Genomic DNA, 7,256 nt, shown 5'->3' with positions numbered 1-7,256 from the left:
CCTCTCTGGTCGACATCTGCAGGTAAGTAGCACCTAGACAGAGTGATGCGTGGCAGGATCTGTAGCTCTCCTTCCCAATTGTTCCAAGCCTGGAGTAGATCTTGAGGGAGAAGAGGGTCATCCCAGTCCCGATGTTTATCCTAGAGGCGCTGGACCAACACTTTGGCTCGGGTGGTGTACGGCAGAATGAACCCAAGGGGGTCGGACTGGCTGGTGAGAACCTTGTTCACATTCCGCATGGTCGGCACTTCGTAGTCCACGGCTCGATTCTTGTACCCCAAGGTGTCCGACTGGCAGTTCCAGCTGAGGCCTAGGGTAGACTCAGGTGAATCTTCTTTCTCTTGGACAAACCAAAGCTCGAGGTTGTCTGATCTGGCCTCCTTTGGTAGGTGATTGATGATGCTTGGCACATTGCTGGTCAACTGGCGTAGCTCGAACCCGCCAGATGCCAGGAGCTCTCATAGCTTGTCCACTAGCTGTCTGGCTTCTGCTTGTGTTGCGACGCTCTGGAGGCAGTTGTCAACGTAGAAGCACCTCTCCACAGAGAACCGAATATCTTCGCCAGGCTCGCTGTTTTTGTCGTAAAAATATTTGACTCCAAAGTAGTCAACTCTAAAATATCTCTCAAGAAACTGGAGCCTGTGAATCCAAAAATTAGACTTTATTATCTAATAACAAAAGCCGAGCAGTTCCATGGAACGGCTGTCTCTCTCTGGCTTAGAGCTCCCTTTTATACACACACAAATGCACAAACATGCTTACATGGCATATTCAGTTACCCCCCTTATGGCAAATTCCTAACTTATTTTAGTTCTACACCACCCTTCTTTTTCAACGTCCAGCTGTCACACAATGTCCTCTCCAAAAGGTCATGAATGCTTTTTTCTATATTCTATCTCTCATTCTATCATTCTATTGGCTGCGTGGCTGCGTGGCCTAGGCCCCTTCTTAAAAAAGAACTAATGTAACGCATACTGTTGAGAGCTTTTGTGAAAGAGTACATACATTCATTTGAAACACAGCATATACTACATGGCTATATTCCTTATTTAAGCATGTATCTGGATTATAAAATATCAAACATGTTTATTATATTTTACCTTTGACCTCTCCCTACATTTGCCTTAATGATACATAAAATAATACCATATTTTCGGTGACATGCCTCTGGAGGTTAAAGATTGCGCAGCATGGGCTGCATGTGGTGCCAAAGGGAAGCACCTGCCAATCGAAGACATCAGGGGGCTCTTCTCTCTTCATGTCGCGCCACACAAACCGTAGGAGGGGCCTATCTTCAGGCAGGAGGCGGACCTGATGAAACATCCCCTTGATGTCGCCACTGATCCCGACGGCGTGCTTGCAGAACCACAACAGTACTCCCAGGAGTGACGCACCCAAGGTAAGACTAAGACGGATGAAACAGAACGGCGCTGGAATGTATAGCGGCCATTTTACGGGCTATTTTGTGTGTTTTTTTCACGCTGATGTGAACTTTTTTTGTACATAATGTTTCCGCCATCATTTCCTATGACAGAAAAGAGCTTCTGGACATCAGAACATCGATCACTAACCTCAATTTATTTGAAGATATCTACTTCAATGAGTTGGTGGCACAGGACATACTGCTCACCCCGGACCAGGCCCCAATCCCCGACACTCGGAAGAGAAAGAGATGGTGATATAGAGGCCGATGTGCGGGTACCCTGATGATATTACAGCGACGAGTAAATAATCAGCCTCCTCTCTGTTCTGTTGGCAATTGTACAATCACCTGAGAAAAAACTGAACGAGCTGTAATATCCTATGTTTCTCTGAAACTTTGCTGAACAAGGACATGGATAATATTCAAGCTGTTTTTTCTATGCATCGGCAGGACAGAACGTCAGCGTCGGGTAAACTCAAGGGGGGTGGTGTGTGTATTTGTTAACAACAGCTGGTGCGCAATCTCTAATATTAAGGAAGTCTCAAGGTTCTGCTTGCCTGAGTTAGAATACCTCATGAGCTGTAGACTATACTATTTACCAAGAGACTTTTCATCTATATTTTTTGTAGATGTCTATTTACCACCACAAACCGATACTGGCACTAAGACCGCACTCAACAAGCTGTATAGGGCCATAAGCAAACAAGAAAATGCACATCCAGAAGCAGTGCTCCTAGTGGCCGGATGATTTTAATGCAGGAAAACTGAAATCCGTTTTACCTCATTTCTACCAGCATGTCACCTGTGCAACTAGAGGCAAAAAAACTCTAGACCACCTTTACTCCACACACAGAGACACACACAAAGACACACACAAAGCTCTCCCTCACCCTCCATTTGGCAAATCTGACCATAACTCTATCCTCCTGATTCCTGCTTACAAGCAAAAACTAAAAACAGGAAATACCAGTGACGCGCTTAATACGGAAGTGGTCCGATGAAGCGGATGCTAAGCTACAGGACTGTTTCACTAGCTCAGACTTGAATATGCTCCAGGACTCATCCGATGGCATTGAGGAGTTTACCACATCAGTCACCGGCTTCATTAATAAGTGCATCGACAACGTCATCCCCACAGTGACCGTACATACATATCCAAACCAGAAGCCATGGATTTCAGGTAACATCTGCACTGAGCTAAAGGCTAGAGCTGCCACTTTCAAGGAGCGGGACTCTTATAAGAAATCCAACTATGCCCTCTGACGAACCATCAAACAGGCAAAGAGTCAATACAGAACTAAGATAGAATCATACTACACCGGCTCTGATGCTCGTCAGATGTGGCAGGGCTTGCAACCTATCACGGATTACAAAGGGAAACCTAGCCGCGAGCTGCCCAGTGTCGCAGGCCTACCAGATGCACTAAATGCCTTCTATGCTCGCTGCGAGGCAAGCAACACCGAACCATGTGTGAGAGCACCAGCTATTCTGGACGACTGTGTGATCACGCTCTCCGTAGCCGACGTGAGCAAAACCTTTAAACAGGTTAACATTCACAAGGCCGCAGAGCCAGACGGATTACCAGGATGCGTACTCAGAGCATGCGCTGACCAGCTGGCAAGTGTCTTCACTGACATTTTCAACATCTCCCTGATCCAGTCTGTAATACCTACTACATGTTTCAAGCAGACCACCATAGTCCCTGTGCCCAAGAACGCCAAGGGAACCTGTCTTAATGACTATCGCCCTATAGCACTCACATCTGTGGCCATGAAATGCTTTGAAAGGCTGGTCATGGCTCACATCAATTCCATCATCCCAGACACCCTGGACCCACTGCAATTCGCATACCGCCCCAACAGATCTACAGATGATGCAATCTCTATTGCACTCCACACTTCCCTTTCCCACTTGGACAAAAGGAACACCTACGTTAGAATGCTGTTCATTGACTACAGCTCAGCGTTCAACACCATAGTGCCCTCCAAGTTCATCACTAAGCTAAGGACCCTGGGACTGAACACCTCCCTCCGCAAGTGGATCCTGGATTTCCTGACAGGACACCCCCAGATTGTGAGGGTAGGCAACAGCACATCCGCCTCGCTGACCCTCAACACGGGGGCCCCTCAGGGGTGTGTGCTTAGTCCCCTCCTGTACTCCCTGTTCACCCACAACTGCATTGGTGGGCCTGATCACTGACGACAATGAGACAGCCTATAGGGAGAAGTTCAGAGACCTGGCAGTGTGGTGCCAGGACAGCAACCTCTCCATCAACATCAGCAAGACAAAGGAGCTGATCGTGGACTGATCGTGAAGCCCGCCCCCATTCACATCGACGGGGCTGTAGTTTAGTGGGTCGAGAGCTTTAAGTTCCTTGGTGTCCACATCACTAAGGATCTATCATGGTCCAAACACACCAACACAGTCGTGAAGAGGGCACGACAACGCCTCTTCCCCTCAGGAGACTGAAAAGATTTGGCATGGGCCCTCAGATCCTCAAAAAGTTATACAGCTGCACCATTGAGAGCATCTTGACTGGCTGCATCACCGCCTGGTATGGCAATTGCTTGGTATCCGACCGCAAGGTTCTACAGAGGGTAGTGTGGACGGCCCAGTACATCACTGGGGCAGAGCTCCCTGCCATCCTGGACCTCTATACCAGGCGGTGTCAGAGAAAGGCCCTAAAAATTGTCAAAGACTCTAGCCACCCAAGTCACTTACTGTTCTCTCTGCTACCACATGGCAAGCAGTACCGATGCACCACGTCTGGAACCAACAGGAACCTGAACAGCTTCTACCCCCAAGTAATAAGACTGCTATATAGTTAGTGAACTAGCTAACCAAATATCTACCTGGACTATTTGCATTAACCCTTTTTGCACTAACTATTTTTGACTCATCACATACGCTGCTGCTACTGTTTACTATCTGTCACTTTATTCCTAGTTATATGTAGATATCTACCTCAATTACCTCGTATCCCTGCACATCGACTCGGTACTTGTACCACTTGTATATAGCCAAGTTATCCTTACTCATTGTGTATTTATTATTACGTGTTTTACTTTTCTATTATTTCTCTATTTTCTTTCTCTACATTGTTGGGAAGGACCCGTAAGTCAGCATTTCACTGATAGTCCACACCTTGATTTGATTTTCTGTCCTATGTCCTGGGTGTCAGGGTAAAGCTAACCTAACGTAGCAGGTGTAAAAGAAACGCCTGAGGCGGCGTCCCCACAACCGGTTTACAGGGGAAAAGTAAGCTAGGTTGAAGATACTGCATCCTTGAAAACTGGATGTTTCTGGTTTCTTCCAACGGGGTAAAGCAGAGACAGAAAGGCCAAAAACGGACTGACAGACACACAGGGATATACAGAGTGAATCATTGTGCTTCTACTGACCACTGACACTGACTAGGCTACATCGGGATTTCGACATACTTCGATCTGGTTTTAGACGTTCAAGCGTGGCCTGGAGTGTTTTTTTACCCCCCCACGGGCCGGATTGAATGCCTGCCTAAAAGTGTAGTTTGCCCACCCCTGGATTAGTGGCTACATCCACAGAGAGGATACAGTTATCTAGTGAGTACTGAGTCATTTCACTGTAGGAGAGACTGTGAGGTTCTCATAGGAAAGGCATGGACTAGACTGGATGGTCAAATAGTGAGTTTATGTCCAGCTCTATACGATGGGATGACCTCCAACCGTCTGCAGTGTGCTGTCATTTCCGTGGGTCAGACCAGAGCACTTTTAGGCGTGCAGAGAATGTTGTCTGATTTCAACTAACAAACACATGTAACGCAGTGCAACAAGAGGACTGGGCCTGTATCAACTTGTTATAAAGGATATGCCGGACACCAGAGTACCAGTGGAATAATCTATGTCATATTTCTGTAACATGTACATACACAGTTACCCTGGAATAGAACCTATGCAATGCAACATTTCACAGGGCATTCTTTTTTAGAAGGACTGTTTAAAACAAACTGGTTTGACATCAGTCAAAAATGTTCAGGGGAACATTGTATTGCTGACATGTGTGAAATGGATAATTGCAAACTTGTCATAATCCTCAGTGTGGTGCATTGGAGTAATTTAGGACATGGGAGGAGTTATTTAGGTTAGGATGTTGACATTCAAGGGAATGGTTTGATATTTGCATGTGTACGGGGGGGGGGGGGGGTGTGAGAGTGTTGTTGTGGTAGCAATCTCTGGAGCTGGGCCATGACCTCGGGGTGGGGGTGTAGCAGGTGTTCGTTTGGCCAGGCAGTAAGAGTAACACTACACCCCTGGGTGGGAGGAGGAGGGCTAGGGAGGCCCAGTTAAGAGCGCACAGCATGCTTTGCCAGTGCCACAGAAGAATGTGTAGCCCTTTCAGGTGCTGTGCAATTCCAGAAAGTAATGTAAAGCGCTCAGGCAACAATAGAATGTCTTTCAACACTCCATGGCAATAATATGAATCCTTCAATTAAATGGTTAATGTTTTGAAACTTTGACCATTGAAAACCTCAATTTTTTTATTATTATCTATAATTCTCTCCTAAAAATATTTTGGGTCACAAGTGTTCTTTAAATCCACCACAGCTATCTCTTCAATGTCTATACATCAAAATGCATAGTAGACTGGCCTATGTAAGTACCTCAGCTACACTCTTAGAAAAGAGGGTTCCAAAAGGGTTCTTCGGCTGTCCTCATAGGAGAATCCTTTTGGGTTCCAGGTAGAACCCTTTCGGTTCCAGGTAGAACCCATTTGGGTTCCATGTAGAACCCTTTCTACAGAGGGTTCTACATGGAACCCAAATGGGTTCTACCTGGAACCGAAAGGGTTCTACCCGCAACCAAAAAGGGTTATTCAAAGAGTTCTCCTATGGGGACAGCTGAAGAACCCTTTACGGTTCTAGATAGCACCTTTTTTTTTCTAAGAGTGTACTTATAAAACAGCCCCAGGGTCTCCCATTCACAGGCTCAGTCAGTGTGGATCCATTTCTGGAATTTGAATAACCAGAATGACAACTGGTTAAGTTTGAACACTTCTCTGTCCATAATCTCAGCACCCAGAACCAAATATTTAAGTATGTTACAAGAGACCATCATCAAGGGTCAAGGAAGTAAAGAACTGATGAAAAATTAAAAGGGCATGTTTATAAACAATGGATAAGCTTATATTTTGTATTCTGATTGGGTAAGGCAATTGAAATAAGCTCATGAGGCATTTATATGTAAGTTAGATTCTTCAAGAATCAATGGCTATATCATTCATTGAAATGTCCAGAACGGATGTACCAATCCCAGATTGCCCCTTTAAAGTTGATAAATATTTTTTTCACACAAGGCCTGAATGTTTGTAGGCTATAGCTCTTGAGTTTGATCAAGATATTTCTGCGGCATCATGCGCAGACGTTGCATGCATCAACCAATGGTTGCGTGCCATGTCATTGGCTGTGCCCTCAGGCACCAGATTGCTAAAACATATGATGTTGTCAGCTGATAAGTAAAATACCTATGCCGGCGTTGTACGATCTGGCATGTGTCAGCAACGTCTGAGCAGGTGAACACAAGATGAGCATGATGCTCTGCCAAGGGGCGTGTTCCTCTGCTCAGACGTTGCTGTTGCCTGCCAGATCTTACAACGCTTCAATAGGTCTCTTACATATCAGTTAACCACATCATGGTTGCGTTCTCCTGCTCAGATGTTGCATGCATCAACCAATGGTTGCGTGTCACGTCATCGACTGTGTCATCGACTGACAGATTGCTATAACATATGTGGTTAGCTGATACATAAAATACCTATCGAGGCGTTGTAAGATCTGGCAGGCATCAGCGATGCTGGC

The sequence above is a fragment of the Coregonus lavaretus genome, assembly GCF_964263955.1.
Source record: "Coregonus lavaretus genome assembly, chromosome: 2".
NCBI classification, from domain to species: domain Eukaryota; kingdom Metazoa; phylum Chordata; class Actinopteri; order Salmoniformes; family Salmonidae; genus Coregonus; species Coregonus lavaretus.
The sequence above is the reverse complement of the archived record's forward strand: the minus strand, read 5'-3'. Positions refer to the sequence as shown.